The 23,547-nt window shown below is 42.3% G+C and overlaps 1 protein-coding gene across 2 annotated transcripts in view; it reads right to left on the bottom strand.

Moving 5' to 3' along the window:
• The window catches only part of LOC140188420 (AN1-type zinc finger protein 5), a 36,346-nt gene extending 14,389 nt beyond the window's left edge, over positions 1–21,957 (bottom strand). For both annotated transcript variants that reach the window (XM_072244675.1, XM_072244677.1), the window contains exon 1: positions 21,857–21,957. The gene's annotated coding sequence lies outside the window, so the exon portion shown is untranslated. The remainder of the gene's footprint in view (positions 1–21,856) is intronic.
• Positions 21,958–23,547: the final 1,590 nt, after the last annotated feature.

Genomic DNA, 23,547 nt, shown 5'->3' with positions numbered 1-23,547 from the left:
AGAGTGCGAGAACAAATTGAGTTACAATTCACATGAGAAACATTACAATATTGTAAACTGAACACATTTCACCAATACAGAAAAGGGCAATCTAAATCTAAATTTAATTAGGACAAAATTAAGATTACAAGAATAATCCACATAAAATTAAAATGTGTAAAAATGTTATCGGAAAATGCTTTTTGCCCCCTTTGCTTAAATGAGGATATGGTTAAAAACCTTGACAGGAACAGGGAAGATTCTTTCCTTCATGCTAACCAAAACACCTTTTAATAACACTTGTTTCAGTCCCACATTTAAAGTTATGACAACTACCCCAATTTTGTCACTGACACGTCTCACACAATAGTGCAGAAGTTATCACTCAGTATCTAATTAAAACAGTCAATTTCAATGCAGATTTGAGAATAAAAAGGATGGAGGTAAGAGAATTTTCACAGAAATATCACTGCAACAATTGTTACCTTTAAGCAGCATTAAGGGACTCCAAGAGAAATTTTAAAAGGTAGATGTAAGAATTTCCGGTACAGTATTGGTGCTGTGAATTTATTTCCCACTTATAAAAATATTTCTAGTTTTTAAGAATGCCAAAAGAAATGAAATAACACATTGCTTGGGGTGGTGGTAGGGGATGTTTAGATAGGCACATGAATGTGAGGAAAATGGAAGGATATGGACATTGTGTAGATGGAGGGAATTAGTCAGGCTGGCCATTTTATTACTAAATTGGATTAGCACAAAATTGTGAGCTGAGTAACCTGTCCTATGTTCCATCCTTTCGAGAGGACTAGAATATAAAAGCAAGGATGGAATGCTGAGGTTTTGTAAAGCACTGCAAGGCCTCACTTGGAGTACTGAGGGCAGTTTTGGGTTCCTTATCTTAGAAAACACATTGGATACTGGAGAGGGTTCAAAGGAAGTTCATGAGAATGATACTGGGATTGAACAGCTTGTCATATGAAGAGCATTTGATGGCTCTGGGCCTCTATTCACTGAAATTCAGAAGAATGAGGGGAGACCTAATTGAAACCTATGAAATATTGAAAGGCCTTGATAGAGTGGATGTGGAGAGGACGTTTCCTGTGGTGGGACAGCCTAGGGCCCGAGGACACCGCTTCAGAATAGAGAAGCATCCTTTTAGAACAGAGATGAGGAGGAATTTCTTTAGCCAGAGTGGTGAATCTGTGGAAATCATTGCCACAGGTGGCTGTGGAGGCCAAGTCATTTGGTATATTCAAGGCTGAAGTTGATAAGATTCTTGACTGGCCAAGCCATGAAGGGATACAAGAAGGCAGGAGATTGGGGCTGGGCAGGAAAATGGATCAGCCATACTGAAATGGCACAGCAGACCTCGATGGGCCAAATGACACAATTCTGCTCCAATATCTAATGATATTATGGTCTTTTTCAAAACAATGGCAATACCGACATATACCAAAGCAACATAGTAATTAGCACGATGTAGAAGATGGGATATTAGACAGTACCAACTGACACTATCCATTCATACTTAGATGCAAGAAATTGTAACAATGAAATATCAGCCATTTAGGTAGAAAGTTGCCAAATACATTCAAAGGCTTTCCCTATACCCAAAGATTCATTCAACCCCATCAAATGTTGGATTTGACATTCTGGCAAAGGGACTTTGATCTGAAACATGAACTGTTCCATTTTCCATAAATGCTTCTTTACATATTGAGCATTTCCAGAACAGTGTTTATTGTTCTGGATTTAGACTGGGCGAAAATACACCGCTGAACATGGGAAAATAGTGATTCCCAAAAGGCACTCCTCTTCTCAAAAGAAGCCACTCATCTCCAATCTCAAGGATACATACTGACATTGACCATGAAGATCAGCCAGTTTATTCACCAGACATATGAAAGGATCTCATCTGTAACCCATCAACATCTAATATTGAAAATTAAAATGCAGAATGGAATCACACGGCAGCTAAATCAGGCAGCATCTATGGAGAAATAGTTAAAGATTCAGGACAATGACCCTTCATCGGAACTGAGAAAAGTGAGAAAAAATGCAGAAAGCAGATGCTACATTTCCAACAATAGTAGCAGAGATCTGGAGATTCTCTCCAGGAACTGCCAGCTGAATATTTCCCTCACAATGCACAACATGGCAATTTACTCAACCACTCCCATTTGTTAAATTCTACTAGCCCAAACAAGTTGTTTGTTGCATCTGATCCGTTACAAAAGCAACTTCACTTTCAAAGTATGTTCTTATTTGGATATACAGCGGGGAACAGCCCCTTCCAGTCCATTGAGCCACGCTGCCCAGCAACCCACCTATTTAACACCAGCCTAATCACAGGACAATTTCCAATGACCAGTTCACCTACTAAAGTTATAAATTAACAGTAGGCCATACTAACAGATGTTGTACATCATTGTTCACTGATGCATTTTAATCAAATTCTAACATCTAAAACAAAGGGAACTCAACAAATATGTTACATTTGAGGGGGGGAATTTGGCAATACATGTAAAGGGAGAGCCGACAGCTCACACTAATTGTAACGTCTGTCGACTGACTCCATACCACCTCAGGATAAAACATTATTGGGGCAGCACATAGCAATGTTGTTAGCATGCTATTACAGCACCAGCAACCCGGGTTCAATTCCTGCCACCGTCTGTAAGGAGTTTGTATGTTCTTCTCATGACTGTGTGCGTTTCCTCCAGGTGCTCCAGTTTTATCCCATATTCCAAAGGAATGAGGAGGGGAGGGGGCGGGGAATGAGGACGGGGGAGGGGGAGGGGGGTAGAAGGCTGTTTAGCTGCCTGACCTGCTTAAGTTTCTTCCAGCGTTTTGTAAGTGTTGCTCTGCATATCCAGAATCTGCATAATCTGTATGCTGATTTCACTCAGCAGTCTTCCTTGGGTAAAAAAAATCTGGCAGCTATAGTGAATGGCAGATCTGGTACACATGTAATGCTCAGAAACGATTAAGTTTTAAGAATCAGCCCATCTTAAGCTTGATTGAAATTGGATTTGATGCACTGAAAAGATGTTATTTAACTTTCTTCAAGGACTGCTTTGCCAAAACAAACAAAGCAGCTCCAACTATAAAGATCTCACTGGTCATTCAAAGATTCAGTGTTAAACATAGAGACTATGAAAGGCTAAAAAGTAAAACTTTGTAATTTCCTCACATAATTGGCAGCTGTTCATTTGCCTCTCCCACATACAACTTAGTGTAAAGGATTCTTTTCCCTTTCAAGATCAGATTGAGAAAAAAATTGCTTTGAATGATAGAAGAGAAGAGGCATTTGTGTTTAGAAATTTTCAAGTTTGTGCCAATGTTCAATAAATTTGAGAGCTGGCAAGAGTTGAGATTCAAAATGAAAGGTCTTAAACAGTGCTGATGTCCCCAACAAAAGACCAAGTGAGAAGCCAATGCCCCCATATTCTACTTTCTACTGTTTCACAGGACCTTAATTTTATTTCCTGATTAAAATGCAGAATTCCAGACAATGCAGCATTCTCTCATACACTGCAAATAGATGATGAGCTCAAGTCCCAAATGGGAAATAAAAACAAAGCTCCTTCTCTAGCTACATATAGACCAAACCTCAACCCACAGGCAAAAGTAGTGCTTGCTACTGCTATTTGGTAGAAGGTACAAGAGCCTCAGGACTCACATCTCCAGCTTCAAGAACAGATATTACCCCTCAACCATCAGGCCCTTGAACAAAAAGGGATAACTGCACTCAACTTCACTTGCCCATCATTGAAATGCTCCCACAACCAATGAACTCACTTTCAAGGGCTCTTTATCTCATGTTCCTGTTACTTATTGGTATTTATTTATATTTGCATTTTGCATTTGCACAGTTTGCTGCCTTCTGAATTCTGGCTGATCTTTCATTGATCCTGTTATAGTTACTTTTCTATAGATTTATTGAGTATGCTTGCAAAAAAGTGAATCTTAGGGCTGTAATGGTGACATATAAATTTACTTTGAACTTGAACTTTGAAAAGGGCTGCCACCAACACTGAAAACAATGGAGAATGTACAATTTTTCAAATATGGTAGGTAATGGACAATTTCCAGCAGAACTTCAACTTCCTGGGACTGAATTTTTTTTTTTAAATAGGGAAGGACGGAATATAGGTGCAGAAAGTTTATAAGCCAGAATGTTTATTCATGCATAAAGCAATTTATAGAGGGAGAACTACCAGTGCAGTGAAACTGAACTGAAGTTGTTACTCCTACATACCATTCTGTAAACTTATTCAAGTATGGAGATAACTTAAAATTAATCACAGAAACTTTACAATATAAAAACTAAATTGAAGCAGTTTTTTCCTTAATTACAGTATCTCTACTAGAATTGAATTACCTTCTTGGCAATAAACAGATTACCAATCCAATTCAGTCACTGCTTGTCTAAACATACTCCCTTCTTTTTTTTTGTTTGGCTAGATGTTGAGAAGAACCAAGCTGTTTGGAACTTCTGAACAGAACCACTGGCATTCATCTGCTCCCAGTAAGCACATCCCAGATTTGCACAGTAAACATTGACAGCAAGCAGAGCCCTAACACGTTGCAATTCAACTGAATTATGCTGAGGAGTCTATTTTACTAACCACTTGCAACCAGACTCTGATGTAGTAGGAATTCCCAACTTTCAAGTTTATTGTCATCTGCCTATACATATATACAATCAAACAAAACATTCCCCCGGACCACGGTGCACCCACAAAGCATACATCACACGCAGCACATATAGCAAAATAATACCTTAAGTAAATTATAATTCAAAATGCATGTAGTGCACTGCACAGATATACAGTAAACAGCTTACTGTCCTAGTGACAGGACCTCTGTGGTGGCAGGGTAGGAAAAATTCACTTTTACCTAACTGATCTCTATGTTGATATCTTCTAATTATTTTAATGGGTTTTTAATCATTGAAAATATGGTAGAAGTTTTACGAGCCTCACATACTTCTGTTAGAGCCAGGGCTCAACCCTTTCAGGGTGTGCTATCAGGGTTCCAGTGTCACAGCTGTGCAGCTGTGGCCTGAACAGAAATGATACTTTACAATACCTCCAGGCTCAGCATACAAGCATGCAAGATTAGTTTAGAAGTGTTGCATGACAAATCAGGCACAATTCAGCCCATTGTCTTGAGTTATTAAGAGAGACAACATTACATTCTGCTAGTTTTCAGACAACGGTTTGCACTAAATTGCACATGTCAGAAAGGCTAAAGAGGACAAGCTACAAGTGAGACACAGGAGGCTGCAGCAAAGAACCAAAATGATCAAAGATGAAGGATTAAAATATTAGCTTTGTCATATGTACATTGAAATGCTGGAAGAACTCAGCAGGTCAGACCTTGGCTTGAAACATCAACAGCTTACACTTTTCCATAGATGCTGCCTAACCTGCTGAGTTCCTTCAGCATTTTGTGTGAGAAGCTTTGCATTTCCAGCATCTGCAGATTTTCTTCTGCTTATAGGTATGCAAATTTAAAACTCCAGAAAGTCACTATTTAAGTATTCAGAAATCTTGCTGGTGTGACATCTAGCGTATTAGGTGATATTGCTTATGCTCTCTTAAAACACATGCAAGTCCCCTTTCCCAGGCTCTCCTTAAACTCACAGACCACAACAAAATTACAATACCGTCTAACACCTAAAAGGTAAATTTATAGGTGTGTTAGTGTATTAACACTCAATAGTCCAGGTAATTTCTCAGTTTACTACCAAAGCTGAATGTGTAGGATTATCAGAGTTTTATTGTAAATGGACATAGTTTTAATTTGCACAATGCTCTGGAAGATTTTTGGATTAGTAGTAGCATGTGATGTTATTGTTGATTAGAGGTGTTGCAGCCCTCATGTCGAAGGGAACAAGAAGAATGATCAAGGATCATGCCCAATCTAATTCAGCATGACTAAGCATAACATATTGCAAGTGCAAACAACATGCTCATGGGTTCACGCGGAAAATAAACACATCTATTTTAGAGTACACTATCTTTCATTCTAGACCAAGCTGTTCTCAATGCCCAGTCAGCAATGAGGCTGCTGGATTAAAGTAGCATTTACCTGGCAAAGGGAAGCATGTTATAAAGAACTTACTGTTCCTTCCTGTGTGTGTGTGGGAACATTGGCTAGTGGGGGAACAGGACTCAGTGGTTCATGAAATCTAAGGCACTGATAGCTAGAAACCACACAAAAAGTTATCGGTGCACGTAATGAGGCGCTGTTGAATGAAACAAGACTATTTAGGAGAGGTGAGAATTAAGTTTCCACAATGTTTGTTCAAGATATGCATTCAGTTGAAAGTCCCTTTGCCAAAATCTTTGATGGGTTTAAATTTTCAGTTAGGAAGGGTGTTTCATTCCACTGAACAACTCTCACATGTCAACACAGAACATGGGAATAAATTTTCATAGGATGCAAATACAAACTACATCAAACCTTTATTAAACACTATGTACTAGATGCCAAGCATTCTTCCAGAACATTAAATAAAAATTATTTATACAGTCTGGTCATTCCACTATAGGAAGGATGTTGAGGCTTTGGAGAGGGTGCAGAAGAGGTTGACCAGAATGCTGCCTGATTTAGAGGGCACGTGGTATCATGAGAGGCTAGACAAACTTGGGTTTTCTTTGGAGTAGCGGAGGTTGAGGGGAGATCTGATCGAGGTTTGTAAGATTAAGAGAGGCACAGATTTTACACCTCATATACCATCTCGGTAGTCTCCAGCCCCTTGGTATGAACACAGAATTCTCCAACTTCCGGTAATTCCCTACCCCTCCCTTCCTCTATCCCTATGTCACTCTGCCCCCTCCCCCAGCTGCCTATCACCTCCCTCATGGTTCTGCCTCCTTCTACTACCCATTGTGTTTTCCCCTATTCTTTCTTCACCTTTCCTGCCTATCACCTCCCTGCTTCCCCTCCCCCACCCCTTTATCTTTCCCCTTACTGGTTTTTCACCTGGAACCTACCAGCCTTCTCCTTCTCACCCCCCCCCCACCTTCTTTATAGGGCCTCTGCCCCTTCCCTCTTCAGTCCTGACGAAGGGTTCCAGCCCGAAAAGTTGACTGATCGTTTCCATGGATGCTGCCCGACCTGCTGAGTTCCTCCAGCGTGTTAATGAGTACCTTTCTCCTGGGTAGAAAAGTCTAATACCAGAGGGCATGCATTGAAACAGAGGGTAGGTTCAAAGGACACGTGGAAGCAAGTTTTTTTTAAACTCAAGAGTCGTGGATACCTGGAATGCATTGCTTGGTATGGTGGTAGAGCCAAATACATTAGAGGCTTTTAAGAGATGTCTAGATAGGCACATGAAGTGTGATGGAAGGATATAGACATTGTGTAGCTAGGAGGGATTAGCTTTTTTTTGGGGGGGGAGGGGGTTTGACTTTTTAGCTGACTCAGCACAACATTGTGGGCCGAGGGACCTGATCCTCTTCTATGTTCCACACCTGTACTATTTTCTTGTACCACCAACAGGGATAAAGTCAGGTTATGAATACCCAATTAACAGACACCTGTTCTTACGAACAAGCTTCCACAATATTACTCAAAAGCCCAACATATGTAAGTACACTCATGCCTTTGAGCAGAACTAGTTTCCTCTCACTTTAGTAAATTTCTTTATCAGTCATGTGCTTTTGATGCCATTCTTTACAATACTCTGGAGGTATGGTTGTAACATTGTCTCATTTTTGTGTATTTTTCCGGAGAAAACAGACATAAGGATGCCTGTAAAACAGAACCCACTTGTTACCAGGCAGGGTGTACTTTAATAAATATATTATTTTTACCAAATATTCTGTTCATTTTAACAAACTAATTGGATGTATACCATCCTTTTCCCCATTGTTGCAATTTCTTTCAAATCACTTAATATACATTTTTGCCAGTTGATGATTATTCTCAGAGAATAGTTTCACTGTGAATTCTATCATCTCATAAAATAAAAGCTGCCCCCAAAGGCTGAAAGAAGCATCTCAATACCTTTTATGCATGCTTTGAAAGGGAGAATGAAACTACATCTGTGCGAATCCCTGCAGCACCTGGTTACCCTGTGATCTGTCTCAGAGGCCGACGTCAGAACATCTTTCAAGAGGGTAAATCTGGCCCCAATGATGTACCTGGTAGGACACTGAAAATCTGTGCCAATCAACTGGTGGGAGTGTTTGAGATCTGCAGTCAGAGGTTCCCACCTGCTTCAAAAGGGTGATAATCATGCCAGTGCCCAAAAAGAACAGGGTGAGTTGCCTCAATGACTATCGCACTGTTGCACTCACATCTGGTATAATAAACTGCTTTGAGAAGTTGGTCTTGGCCAGAATTAACTCCTGCCTGAGCAAGGACCTGGACCCACTGCAATATGCCTATCACCTCATTTGAGCTACAGAGGATACAATCTTACTTGGCCTTAAACCATCAGGATAACAGCCGTAACTATGTCAAGCTTCTGTTTATTGATTACAGCTCAGCGTTTAACAGCATTATATCCTCAATACTAAGCAAAAAACTCCAAAACCTGGTCTCTGTACCTCCCCCTGCAACTGAATCCTTGACTTCCTCATTGGGAGACCACAGTCAGTCCGTGGATCAGATATAACATCTCCTCCTTGCTGACAATCAACACTGTCACACCTCAAGGATGTGTGCTTAGCACACTACTCTTCTCTCTCTACACCCACTAGGCTCAAACACCATCTCTAAATTTGCTGATTTCACCACTACTGTTGGCAGAATTTCAGATGGTGACGAGGTGGCGTACAGGAATGAAATATATCAGCTGGTTGAGTGATGTCGCAACAATAATCTTGTATTCAACGTCAGCAAAACCAAGGATTTGATTGTGCATGTCAAGAAAAGGAAGTTGAGGGAACACACACACACAGTCCTCACCAAGAGATCAGCAGTGCTAAAGGTGAGTGGTTTCAAGTTCCTACTGCTTAAAGTTGCAGGCTCAGCTAGCTTCATCATGGGCACTAAGCTCCCCAGCATCATGGACATCTTCAAAAAGATGATGCCTCAAAAAGCCTGCATCCATAATTAAGGACCCCCCCCCCACCACCAAGGACAAGTCCTCTTTTCATTGCTACCATCAAGGTGGAGGTGCAGGAACTTGAAAACACACACATGACGTTCTACAAACAGCTTCTCCCCCGCTGCCAACAGATTTCTGAATTGACAATGAACCCAAGTACACAACCTCAATATTTTCCCCCTCTCTTTTTACACTAATTTTTGTAATACAGTACTGTGCAAAGGTCTTAAGCACCCAATATGTATGCATCTAAGACTTTTGCACAGTACTAAATATTTCTTGTTGTGATTTATAGTGCTTGGTTATGTATTGCAATGTACTGCTGCTGCAAAATAACAAATATCCCGACATACGTCAGTGATATGAAACCTGATTCTGACTCTTAAATAATTGCTATCAGAAATATCATGCAGGATTTAGAGATAGCAGTATTTGTTGGGTTGGCAATGGAGTTGTGTCATCTGAAGGTTCAGTATTATTTACCAGTGTCTCTATTGGCTAGGCACAGCAAAAGCTAAAAATTTATTATTGACCCAATATTCTATACGTTTCACAGAATTGTTGAGACCCATGATACAATTGTGAGACTCTGCAATACTGTTACACATGGAAATTAATACAGCAACTGCATGTTTATCTATTTGTGTTTACCTGTAGAAAGCAGAGATCTCAGTTCACCCATACAGACAATCTCTGTATAATTACTTAAACATTATACAAAGGTAACCCCAATTTGTGATGACTACGCACAGCACTGGATCCAGACTTCTGAGGTAGGCAGAGTGGAACTTCCCCATTGCAACGGTATCTTTGCTTTAAAAACTCACTTGCACAGGTTTCCTGCCATTGTTGGATATGATGGACAACCTACATAACTGTGCTCTAAATGCACTGTTAGTTACTGATGTCAAACTGAAACACAATAATACAGACTGAAACTATAAACTTTTCCCCTGAAACTATGGAGGTGTTTGTGTGCGTATCCACGTGGGTTTACAAAAACTCCAGCCAATTTTCGGCTTAGGGATCCCACTGAGGTTTGCTTAGTCAACACAAGCTTCTTTTGGTCAATATAATCCAGCAAGAGCAGTGTGTAATTAATCTGTTACACTTGTCAGGAAACTGAATTGCCAGCAGCATTTCAGTAAAGTACAGAAGGTGGTGAGGCTTATATATCGACAATTCTTGCCAAGTACAAGTAGCATTATACTTTTCAACTTATACACATACACTAGATTCAATTATACTTCCTCCAATTTAATCTAAACCAGAATCTGGTTTATTATCACTAACATGTCATGAAATTTCTTGACTTGCGGCAGCAATACAATGCAATACATTAAAATTTAATGTCATTTTATATTTCTTATTCTAAGTAGTGCAAAAAGACAGCAAAGTAGTGAGGTAGTGTTTATGGACTGTTCAGAAATCTGAGAGCGGAGGAGAAAAGCTGCTCCTAAAACACTGAGTCTGTGCCACCTCCCTGATGGTAGTAATGAGAAGAGGGCATGTCCTGGGTGGTGACAATCCTTAATGATGGATGCTGCCCTTCTGAGACAACTAATTTTGAAGATGTCCTCAATAGTGGGGAGGTTTATCTCCATGATGGAGCTGGCTGAATTTGCAACCCTCTGCTGTTTTTCAGATTCTGTGTAGTGGCCCCTTCATACCAGATGGTTCAAACTTCAAAGTAAATTTATTGGCGAAGTACATATGTCATCATATACAACCCTGAGATTCATTTTCTTGCCAGCATATTCAATAAATCCATAAAAGAGTAATAACCATAACCAATTCAATGCAAGACTACACCAACTGGCCATACAACCAGTGTGTAAAAAACAGAATAAATAAAATAATAATAATAAATAAGCAATAAATATTGAGATGCTTGAAAGTGAGTTCATAGGTTGTGGAAATATTTCAATGATGGGGCAAGTGAAGTTGCAAGAAGTTATCCCTTTTGGTTCAAGAGTCTGACGGCTGAGAGGTAATAACTGAGAGGTAATAATCCTGGTGGTGAGAGTCCTGAGGCTACTGACCACCTTCTTGATGACAGCATTAAGAAAGCATGACCTGGGTGGCAGGGGTCCCTGATGGTGAGTGCCGCTTTCCTATGACAATGTTTCAAGTAGATGTGCTCGATGGTGGGGAGGGCTTTACCATGATGGATAGGCTGTAACCACTACTTTTTGTAGGATTTTCCATTCAAGGGCATTGGTGTTTCCATACCAGGCTGTGTTGCAGCCAATCATTATACTCTCCACTGCACATCTATAGAAGTTTGTCAAGGTTTTAGATATCATGCTGAATTTTTGCAGACTCCTAAGGAAGCAGAGATGCACTTGCATGCTCGGCCCAGGGCAGGTCTTCCAAAATAACACCTAGGAATTTAAAGTTGCTCACACTCTTATGAGGACTGGCTCACAGACCACTGGTTTACCTGATAGAGTTCTTTGAGGAGGTGACCAGGCATATAGATGAGGATAGTGCAGTGGATGTGATATAAGCCTTATATATATATATATAAGGCATTTGACAAGGTTCCACACAGTAGACTTATTCAGAAAGTCAGAAGGCAAGAAATCCAGGGAAGTTTGGCCAGGTGGATTCAGAATTGGCTTGCCTGCAGAAGGCAGAGGGTGGTGGTGGAGGGAGTACATTCAGATTGGAGGGTTGTGACTAGTGGTGTCCCACAAGGATCGGTTCTGGGACCTCTACTTTTCGTGATTTTTATTAACAACCTGGATGGGGGGGGGTAGAAGGGTGGGTTGGCAAGTTTGCAGACGACACAAAGGTTGGTGGTGTTGTAGATAGTGTAGAGGACTGTCAAAGATTGCAGAGAGACATTGATAGGCTGCAGAAGTGGGCTGAAAAGTGGCAGAAGGAGTTCAACCCGGAGAAGTGTGAGGTGGTACACTTTGGAAGGACAAACTCCAAGGCAGAGTACAAAGTAAATGGCAGGATACTTGGTAGTGTGGAGGAGCAGAGGGATCTGGGGGTACATGTCCACAGATCCCTGAAAATTGCCTCGCAGGTAGATAGGGTAGTTAAGAAAGCTTATGAGGTGTTAGCTTTCATAAGTTGAAGGATAGGGTTTAAGAGTCGCCAGGTAATGATGCAGCTCTATAAAACTCTGGTTAGGCCACACTTGGAGTACTGTGTCCAGTTCTGGTTGCCTCACTATAGGAAGAATGTGGAAGCGTTGGAAAGGGTACAGAGGAGATTTACCAGGATGCTGCCTGGTTTAGAGAGTATGCATTATGATCAGAGATTAAGGGAGTTAGGGCTTTACTCTTTGGAGAGAAGGAGGATGAGAGGAGACATGATAGAGGTATACAAGATATTAAGAGGAATAGATAGAGTGGATAGCCAGCGCCTCTTCCCCAGGGCACCACTGCTCAATACAAGAGGACATGGCTTTAAGGTAAGGGGTGGGAAGTTCAAGGAGGATATTAGAGGAAGGTTTTTTACTCAGAGAGTGGTTGGTGCGTGGAATACCCTGCCTGAGTCAGTGGTGGAGGCAGATACACTAGTGAAATTTAAGAGACTAATAGACACGTATATGGAGGAATTTATGGTGGGGGGTTATATGGGAGGCAGGGTTTGAGGGTTGGCACAACAATGTGGGCCGAAGGGCCTGTACTGTGCTGTACTATTCTATGTTCTCTTGAAGTCAATAGTCAGTTCCTTGGTCTTGCTGCCATTGAATAAGAGGTTGTGGTTATGGAACTATTCAGATATAATTTCAATCTCCCTTTCTCTCTCCTTTTGACTTAACCACAGTTACAAGGGTAAAGCGAGTAGAGCAGGGGGCTAAGCACACAAACTTGTGATGCACCTGTGCTGATAGAGATTGTGGAGGAGATATTGTTGTCAGTCTGAACTGACTGGGCTCCGCAAGTGAGGAAATCCAGGATCCAATTGCTCAATAAGGTATAGAGGCCAAGGTCTTGAAGCTTTTTGATTAGTTTTGACGGGATAATGCAGTCAAAAATATGCATTTTTCTGCCTAGACGTTCCAGGGTTGAGTGAAGAGCCAATGAGATGGCAGCTGCTGTGGAGCTGTTGCTCCAGTCAGAAAACAGGAGCGGATCCTGGTTGCTTCTCAATCAGGAGTTGACATGTTTCATCACCAACATCTCACATCTCAAACACTTCATCACATTGGATGCAAGTGCTACTGGATGACGGTCAGTGAGGCAGATTACCATGATCTTCTGGGGCACTGGTATAACTGAAGCCTGCTTGAAGCAGGTTGGTACCTCAGAATGCCAAAGTGAGAGGATAAAGATCTCAGTGAACACTCCAGCCAGTTGATCAGCACAGGATTTTAAACACTGTCAGGTACCCCATCTGGGCCAGATGCAGTTTGCGGATATACTCTCCTGAAGGCTGCCTGCACTATGGCCTCAGTCTCTAAGATCACAGGATCATCCGGGGCTGTGGGAGTTTGTGATTGTTCCTCCATGTTTTGACAGTTTGAGCAAGCATAGAAGGCATTGAGCTCATCCAGAAGGGAAGCCCTGTTGTCCCTGAAGCCCTGATTTAACAAGAGGTGGTACAAGTCCTGCCACAACTGTAGAGCATCCTTCACTGATTCAAGTTTAGTCCAGAGTCATACCAGGATCTCTTGTAGCTTCCATGGTCACTAGACTTGAATGCCTCTGATCTGGTCCTCAGCAGATTGCAGATCCACAGATGAGTCCTTGAACACAGCCCAATCCATTGACTTGAAGCAATCCTGTAGCTGCTCCTGCCTCCTACAACCACCTCTTTGTTGTCCTAATCTCGGGAGCTTTGATCTTTAGCCTTTGCCTGTATGCAGGTAGAAGGACAGCAAAGGGATCTGATGTACAGAACTGTGGTCTGGTCATGTAACTGTAGGCATTCCTTACTTTAGTATAACAGTGGTCTAGTGTGTTGTAACCTCTGGTGTACGGCTTACAATGCTGATGGTAATTGAGCAGGGCTTCCCCCCTCCCCCACCAAAACAAGCTGGTTGAAGTCCCTAACTATGATTTAAAATGCATCAGCGGTGGACTGTTGTGAAGATGGCATCATGCAGTATCTCAAGCACTTGATTATAGTCGGCTGCTGGTGATATGTAAACTGCGCTCAGGATAACGAAGGAGAATTCCCTAGGTAAGTAAAATTCACAGCACTTGACTGATAGGTGTTCAAAGTCAAGGGAACACGAGTTTGACAAAACCACCACATCAAAGTACCACCGAGAGTTTATTGTGAAACACACACCTTCACCTTTTGCCTTTTCCGAATCAGCAGTTCAGTCCATTTGGAAGATCGAGAAGCCTTCTGGTCTGACTGCTGTATCTGGTGTGGGGGAAAGCCATGTCTTGGCTCAGACATAGAACATAACAATCTCTCATTTCCCTCCAATATAGCAATCTTGCCCTCAGGACCTTAATTTTGTTCACCAGCGACTGTACATTTGCTAACAAGATTTTGGGTAGAGGAGGCCTCATCCCTCTGCATTTCAGCCTGGCTTGGAGTCACCCCTTCCTGCCTTGTTTCCGGACATGGTGATGAACCTTTGATCACTTACAGGTGCTGTACCTGCTTGGTCCACCAAGTCCTTCAGAAGTTTATGAAATCTATACGTCATTAAGTTGATTTAAAAATACATTTCTTAAAGAGAAATTACATGCTGCAGATTACAGTGAAAGTAATTCAAAAGGGGTATACTTAGAGGTTTTGTACGTAGCCCACCTGCAGAATGTCGCCGTGGTTCACCTGCATCATCTTGCTTTCTTGGTGGTGCAAACAGTTAGAATTCTCTCTATGGTACGTCTGTAGAAGTTTGATAGAATCTTTGGCGATATACTGAATCTCCTCAAACTCCTAATGAAATATAGATGCTGGTGTGACTTTGCCATAACTGCATCAATATGTTGGGCCCAAGATAGATCTTCAGAGATGTTAACACCCAGGAACTTGAAACTGCTCACGCTTTCCATTGCTAATCCCTCGATGAGGACTGGCAAGTGTTCTCCTGACCTCCCCTTCATGAAGTCCACAATTAATTCCTTGGTCTTACTGCCTTTGAGTGCAAAACCACTCAACCAGCTGATCACCTCACTCCTTCTGTATACCTCATCTCAGTTGTCATCAGCAAAATTGCAGGCGGTGTTTGAGCTCTGTGTAGCCTCACAGTGCTATTACACATTTCATATTCGGCATTTGGTCTTCATGCCCACAATGGAGAAACCAAACACAGATTGGGTGACTACATTGTGGAGCACATATATTCAGACTGTGAGCTTCCAGTTGCCCCTCACTAATTCCGCATCCCACTCTCACATTATCTGTGGCCTCATGTGCTGATAATAATGGTATTAACGCAAGTTTGGGCACAGCATCTTCTCGTGTTTGAGCATCTTATCTTGACAGGTTGCAATCTTCTGCATTCAATATCAAATTTAATAACTTCCAGTAACTTGCTTTATATCAGAATTGGCCAATTCTGCTATGAGTCATCTACCTGAAAGTGTGGCTCTCTCTCCACCAGTTCAGCTGGGCATTTCTTAAGTTTGTTTTTGTTACTCTCATGTATATCATTATTTGATTTCATTAATCACAATAGATCATAATTGTGGCACAGTGTCCCCACCCTCTAAGAGACATTTCCCATCCAATCCAACGATAAGATTGTTTTCTCACTTTTTCCAGTTCTAAGAAAGGGTATTCAACCTAAAATATTAACTCCATTTCCTTTTCCTCAGACAGGTATGACCCTTTAGAACAGAGATGAGGAGGAATTTCTTTAGTCAGAGGGTGGTGAATCTGTGGACTTCATAGCCACAGAAGGCTGTGGAGGCCAATCACTGAGTACATTTAAAGCAGAAGTTGATAGGATCCTGATTAGTAAGAGTGTCAAAGGTTATGGAGAGAGGGCAGGACAATGTGGATGAGATGGCACTGGTGAATCTCAGCAACATCGGGCTGGTGACCAACAAAACAAGGAAAACAACTACATATTTTGTTAAATCACTCTTCTTCTGGTAAAAAAAATCATCGCAAACAATAGTCTATAACTTCCCTTTGGACTTGGAGGCAATTTGATGTGGCAGAAATGAGACGAGACAAGGCGAGGCAGCAGGCACATTGCTGAGAGCAGGAAAGGTTCAATCGATTTAAGCACCAGACTGAAGTTGAAAGGTTGGGAACAGCCGAATTGAGGCAGCATGATCCAGTCCCCAGAGCATATCGAAGCAACAGAACCAGATGTTTGGATGACGACTTAAGCACCGTGCTGAATTGGAAAGGTTGGATACAGGCTGAATCGAAGCAGTGGGATCTAGATCCCAGAACATATCGAAGGAACAGAACCCAGTGTCTGGATGATGATTTAAGTGCCAGGCTGAATTGGAAAGGTCTGTATAGGCAGAATCAAAGCAGCGGGGTCCAAGTCCGAGAGCGAAAGAACCCGATATCCAGATGACGACTGAGGCGCTGGAACAGATTGAAAAGGTCAGGGTGTCAGGGCATGAGGGCGAGGGATGGGCTGTTCCACCCTGCACTGAACTAAGGGTCTGGGGATGGATTCTCTTTGAGGACTTCAGCTCAGAATGCCATTTGCTTGTGTTTACTGTTTGCATGATTTTTTATCTCTACACATTGGGTGGGTGCTTCAGTCTTTCTTCAAAATGTGTTCCTTTTGGATTTTTCATGGCCGCCTGATTGGAGATGGATCTCAAGATTGTATAATGTATAAATACTTTGATTATAAATGTATTTTGAACTTTGAAACCAGCCATAATGCAATGATGGAGCAATGGACCAATTCTGCGACTATGTCTTATGCTGAGCATTGCCAACATCTTGTTTTTAAAGAAATTTCATTGCCACCCTGTTAACCTATGACAACACACAAAAAGATGGAGGATCTCAGCAGGTTAGGCAGCATCTATGGAAGGAAAAGGTCAGTCCATGTCTCAGGTTGCTCTTTTGAACTCCTAGGCCTTCAGGAAAACTTCAATGAAATTTTGCATGTGGAACTAAAGTCAAAATGTAAATTAATCAAATTGCACTATCACAACAGCACCAATAAGTACACAACGGTACACAAATAAGAACACTTCGAATTCAGTAATTTGTGAGGTATTTATGAGAGAGTTCATTTACTATCAGTTATACATCATGGAAATAAATTATAGGCCCAGAGTCTGTGCTGACAACACACACACACACTTCCTTTTTTAATCTTCCACATATTTCCATCAATTTGAACTTCACAAGTATAAAATAAATATTTAAACAATCACCAAAAGCAAAAACTACTGTAAAAAAATTGCACTAAGTAAACTTTCAATGTCAAAACGTTTCTATAGGCATAATATTCAGCTGGAAATGATCCGGGCTAGGACAAAATAAACTCCACCATGGATGGTTCCAAGTCCGACTGCAAGAGGAGGAGGGCTAGCAACCCCATCCTATAAAAACCCGGTGCTACAGAAACACTGGAGGATCTGGAGATCTCATCCCTGGGAAAGGAAGGAGAAGATGGGCTAAACCTGTGATAATTTGGGAGACTGGCCTTGGACAGGGGACTCTGGTGAGCTGCTGTCAGAGACCTTTGTCCCAGTAGGGGTGATGGGCTTAAGTAAGAAAGAAAGATGAAATAATTGAAATGAAAATTTCCTCCACCTCAAAATCAAAAAGACTTAAAACAATAATCAAGTAGACAACAATGAATATATAAAACAATGAAAATTTGTGGACATCCAAGTTTTCAAATGCCAACAATCAGAAAGTGGAGTTTCCCAGCATAAAACCTAGATTCTGCTCACCAGGAAGTGCTGCCTTCACTGGTGCAGCAACAGAAATCACTCTGCTGGACTGACGTCTTTAAAAACCTTCAAGGAAATTATCTAGGATTGCTGTTTATGACTCTTCTGCAATTAGAAATTCTACATGCAGACCATATTTGACTCAACCTCAGGTTTTAGTTCAAACAAACTTTTGTGGGACCTTTGGAATTCAAGTTAAATATAATTTACCAAGACTGAGAAAACTCTTTCTCATCCCCAGCCTCAGCACAGAAACATGGGATATTAAAGATGTCAGTGCATTTAGACGAGCACTAATGTTAGCAGTGGCAAATGTACACTCAGTGGCCACTTTAGCCTCCAAATAAAGTGGTCACTTTTTTGCCACCACCTGTACCAAATAAAGTGGCCACTGAGTGTATGCTTGTGGTCTTCTACTGCTGCAGGTTTGACGTGCTGTGCAGTCAGAGATGCTTTTCTGCACACCATTATTAGCTGAGATACTGTCACCTTGAACCAGTCTGGCCACTTCCCTCTGACTTCTCTCATTAACAAGGCTTTTTCGCCCCCCAGAACTGTCACCCACTGGATATTTCTTGTTTTTCACACCGCTCCTTGTAAACTTTAGCAGGAGTTCTCAACCTGGGGCCCAGGGATCCCTTGCTTAATGGTATTGGTCCACGGCATAAAAATAGTTTGGGAACCCCTACTCCAAAGACTGTTGCTGCCACATGATTGGGTGATCAGATACTTGCATTAATGAGGTGTGCAGGTGTACCTAAAAAAGTGGCCACTGTGTGCTACTGAAAGTTGAAGTTAAATAAAAATAATTAATAATTTGAAAACAATACTGCTGTTTTTTTTAAGCGACTCCATACTATGAACAAAGACCACAGTAACTTGCCATGTAACATCTTTATTAAAAGACACTACAATGAAGATTAGGGAAACATTTACTCCTCTTTTGTCATTGGCAAAAAGGGTGCAACCGGTGCTCATGAGGATCATAAATCCAAGAACGGATCAGCTGGACTGGGTGGCATATGCCAAACGTCATCGGGAAGCGGCAAGGAGAGGGGGAGAACAAGAATCGGATGAAGCCAGGGCCGCATGACTCCAGGATCAAAGAGTCAGGACAAAAAAAGATGAGAGAAGAAGAGACAGAGGAGGAGAGGCATGCATGTCTCCAGGATCAGAGACAAACAACAAACAGAAGAGATGAAGAGACGGGGGATGAAAGGGCTGCACGTCTCCAGAATGACAAAAACAGGCACAGGAGGAGGAGAGAGAAAGAGACAAAGGAGCTGAGAAATGCACGTCTCCAGGATCAGAGATAAAGAACAAACAACAGAGATGAAGAGACAGGGGATGAAAGGACTGCAGATCTCCAGAATGACAACGAGAGGCATAAGGATGGCAAATAAACCAGAAATGATGCCATCAAAAGTGTCCTTCGTTAAACGAGGAGCTATACTGTATTTGCTTTGCTACGCATCGTTCTTCTTTAATAAACTGAAGTTTCCTACTTCAGTTTCCAAAGCAAAACGATACCAATAACATTCAGGAAAATTTAATGTTCATTCTGGTCACATCAGATTGCACTACCCTTTTCTCAAAGGGTGCCCCAACGGGTCACCCTATTGTCTAGTAAATTAATGAATCTGAATTAATTGGGAAACCACTAAAAGACCAAAATCATATCTCGAGAAGTGTATTACCTCAAAGATTGACAAGAACATTCAACTGCAGGAACAAACACATTCAGGATTGTAGGGAGTCATCATCATCATGCCCTATGATGTAGGCCACAGGATTCTCAACCTATTATGCCATGGACCCCTATCATTAACCATGTTTGCCTGCGTTGGGGTTTCCCAACCGGGGCCCACCGAACGGTCCATAGACCCCAGGTTAGGAACCCGTAACAAAGGTGATCACGGACTTTGTCCATGATCATTCTAGGCAAATCTTTCTACAGAAGTGGTTTGCCATTCTGGGTAGTGTCTTCACAAGATGAGTGACCCCAGCCACGATCAATATGTGCCATGTCATATGATGTAGGCCAGGGGTTCCCAACCTTTTGATGCCATTGAATTGAATTGAATTGACTTTATTACCTACATCCTTCATATACATGAGGAGTAAAAATCATTATACTACATCTCTGTCTAAATGTGCAATTATAGTATTTTATAATAAATATTATGTATTATGTACAACAGGATAGTCAATATAACATAGAAATACAGTTGCGTCAGCATGAATTAAACAGTCTGATGGCCTGGTAGAAGAAGCTGTCCCAGAGCCTGTTGGTCCTGGCTTTTATGCTGCGGTACCGTTTCCCGGATGGTAGCAGTTGTAACAGTTTGTGGTTGGGGTGACTCGGGTCTCCAATGATCCTTCACGCCCTTTTTACACACCTGTCTTTGTAAACGCCCTGAATAGTGGGAAGTTCACATCCACAGATGCGCCGGGCTGTCCGCACCACTCCCTGCTCTCCGGCAACTACTATTAACCGAGGAGTCTGTGAACCCCAGGTTGGGAACCCTTGACCATGACTGATCTCGGCAAAGTTTTCTACAGATGCGGTTTGTCATTGCCTTCTTCTGGGCAGTGGCTTTACAAGATGGGTGGCCCTAATCATTATCAGAGATTATCTGCCTGGTGTCAGTGATTGCATAACCAGGATGTGATATGAACCAGCTGCTCATACGACCACCCACCACCTGCTCCCACAGCTTCACGTGACTCTGATCGGTGGGGTGGGGTGGGGTGGGGTGAGGGAAGAGGGCGCTAAGCAAGGTTACACCTTTCCCAAGGATGACTCGCAGGTTAGCGGAGGGAAGGATGCCTTACACTTCCTTTGGTAGAGAAGTATCTCCAGTCTGCCACCCAGTTGTAGGAGGAACTGCCTTATACAAAAAGGAGAGGTAGGGAGGGAAGAGTTGAGAAGAGTCCAAAGTTACAGAAAATAAAGAGGGAAAACAGATAGGTTGGCATTCAAGGACTGCACAAGTCAATGGCAACAATTCTATAGGAAATCTTTCTACACCTTTATCATTTCTCTTCTAAAATGTAGCCCTTAGTATCAGTAATTAAATTCATGGAATTTATACTCAGCAACTTGCTGCCAAGAAAGATAGTACAATGGAACAAGCAGTCATTGTAATGTATACAATCACTTTAACAAGGCCCAGAACATATCTACAAAGTACAGGACTAAGTAGCGAAGATTAAAGCCACAATGACTTTAAACCCAATTCCCTCCAAAGAAATGTTACAAGTTACTGTGAAAAACACCATTGCTTTTTCATTTAAATCCCTGCTACTGACCAAACAATTATTGGTTTTAAAAATTAAACGATTTCCCTTAACGATTCAAAAACTGTAATAAGGTTTTAACTAACACATTAGTGCCCTAACAATCTATTTTCGACACTTTGGGCTGACGTTAATGGGGAAAAAACTGAATCAGCCTCAGTAATAGACTGTTGCAAATCAAACAATAGAAACAATACAACTTTAAACCAAGCAGGGAACAAAGAACAAGGAAAGACCATTAACCGCGAATGTCCAGAAAATGTCTATCAGCCCCAGGCACCAACAGCGCCTTAACTGACAGCGCGGCCACCCAATTGAGAGTGAAGCATACGGCGAATGCGTCCAATCAGCACGGGGCCAGTGGGCGGGACTTTCCCCGCAGCCAGTACGAACTGGTCTGGGTTAATCCCATTGAACGGCTGAGCCTCAACTTCCAGCCCGGAGGGGCAGCCGCTAACTTCACCCCGGGGCTTGGAGGGCCTCCGGTGGAAGCTGTGGGAGAACGGAGGATGGCAGTCACCCCCCCGGGGGAACAGTAATAACCTGCCCCTGTTGTGACGTGTACAGCAGCCATGGCGACGGGCCGCTCCGCCCGAATGAACCAGCAATATTTTCCTCTCTCTCGCACCCCATAACGTCCGGCTGCTGACCCGCTCACCCGGCTAACCGGGCCGCCGAACGGACTCTCCTTTACCTGAACTGGCGGCCCGATGACACCGCCGAACCGCTCCGCTCCTCTCCCGGCCGCTGACACTGATTGTTCTTTGCGTCCGGCCTTTCCCCCCCCTCCCCACCCCCCCCACTTCCCACAAAGGATGCCGACGTCACCGTCGACGTCACGTTCCTGGCTCTTGTTACGACAGCTGTATATGTGACGTCACTCGCTGGGCACCTTCCTGATGTTGTGGAAGAACAGAGCATGTGATTTTTGCAAAAACAAACCTGCAGATGATTGAAAAGCTGAAATTAAAAAAGTTGAATTTATTGTCATCAGAATCAAGGTACATTTATTGTCAAAGTATGTATACAGTATACAACTGAGATTTGTCTTCCCACAGACAGCCACAAAACAAAGAAAGCCATGAAGTCCATTCAAAGAAGAACATCAACCCCCACCTCAAGCAAAATTAACAAATCGCACAAATGGCAACACGAAAGGACAAGCAAAACCACAGAAAATAAAACACAAAATTGAAAAAAATCCATATTCAGTTCAGCTCAGAGTTCATTAGTCTAATCCACAAACTGCAGACTCAGAACTACAGTACATCCCTCAACAGCATCAAGGAGAGAGAGAGAGACCTTTCGAATGTAGGAACCTTCCCTCTGGAAGCAGCAGAGGCGAGAGAGAGAGAGCATCACACACAGACATTTTCCTCAGCAGCGAGTGAGAGACAGATACGCAGCACTGAACACCTGCTCGCTAGCCTTCCGCACTCGCCTCAGTGTTTCAATCTTCCTCGACGCTTCAATCAGTGAGATCGGCCAGAAATGGAGTCAATCGTGGGTTTGTGGCCCCTCTCTAAGCTGCTTGGCCTCGAGGTCTTCCGGAACCTTCTTCCTAGATTGCTCAATCAGCCCATCAAACTGACTCCAACAGTGGCAGAAGCACATTTAGGAGGGAAAAAAAATGTAAAAGTGAAAGAAATGGTTTTGTGGACCATCTTAACAGTGGTCAAACACTTTGACTCTGATTCCCATTCCCATGCCAATATGCCAACATCCACCAGAATGTTGCCCATGTTCACTGGCACCCTCTTTCTCCAGATTTACTATCAATGACCTGGATGGCATTGAAATTGTCGCTTTGCAGCAGTTACAGTACACAAAACTGCCAGAAATCACACAAACGGTTGATTAGAGCAAACAAGAGGAATGATGATATAGTGTTCCCCTTGCACAGACATTAGTTACAGGGTAATTTCCACCTCACTACACTCCATATGAAGAGTGCGATCAGAAACAGGTTTATATATGGCATGAACACGAGGAAATCTGCAGATGCTGGAAATTCAAGCAACACACACACAAAATGCTGGTGGAACGCAGCAGGCCAGGCAGCATCTATAGGAAGAGGTACAGTCCTGACGAAGGATCTCGGCCCAAAATGTCGACTGTACCTCTTCCCATAGATGCTGCCTGGCCTGCTGCGTTCCACCAGCATTTTTTGTGTGTGTTGCTTATATATGGCGTGAAATTTGTTTTGTAGCAGCAGCAGAGTGCAAAGACATAAAGTTGGTATAAATCATAAAAATAAATACTGCAAAAAAAAAAAGAAATAAGGAGGCAGACTTCATCTCAGGTCTCAGCCCAAAACATTGATTCTTTACTCTTTTTCATAGGTGCTGCCTGACCTGCTGAGTTCCTCCGGCATTTTGCGTGTGT

The sequence above is a fragment of the Mobula birostris genome, chromosome 26, assembly GCF_030028105.1.
Source record: "Mobula birostris isolate sMobBir1 chromosome 26, sMobBir1.hap1, whole genome shotgun sequence".
Lineage (NCBI taxonomy): Eukaryota > Metazoa > Chordata > Chondrichthyes > Myliobatiformes > Myliobatidae > Mobula > Mobula birostris.
This window is presented reverse-complemented; position numbering and strand designations above follow the sequence as displayed.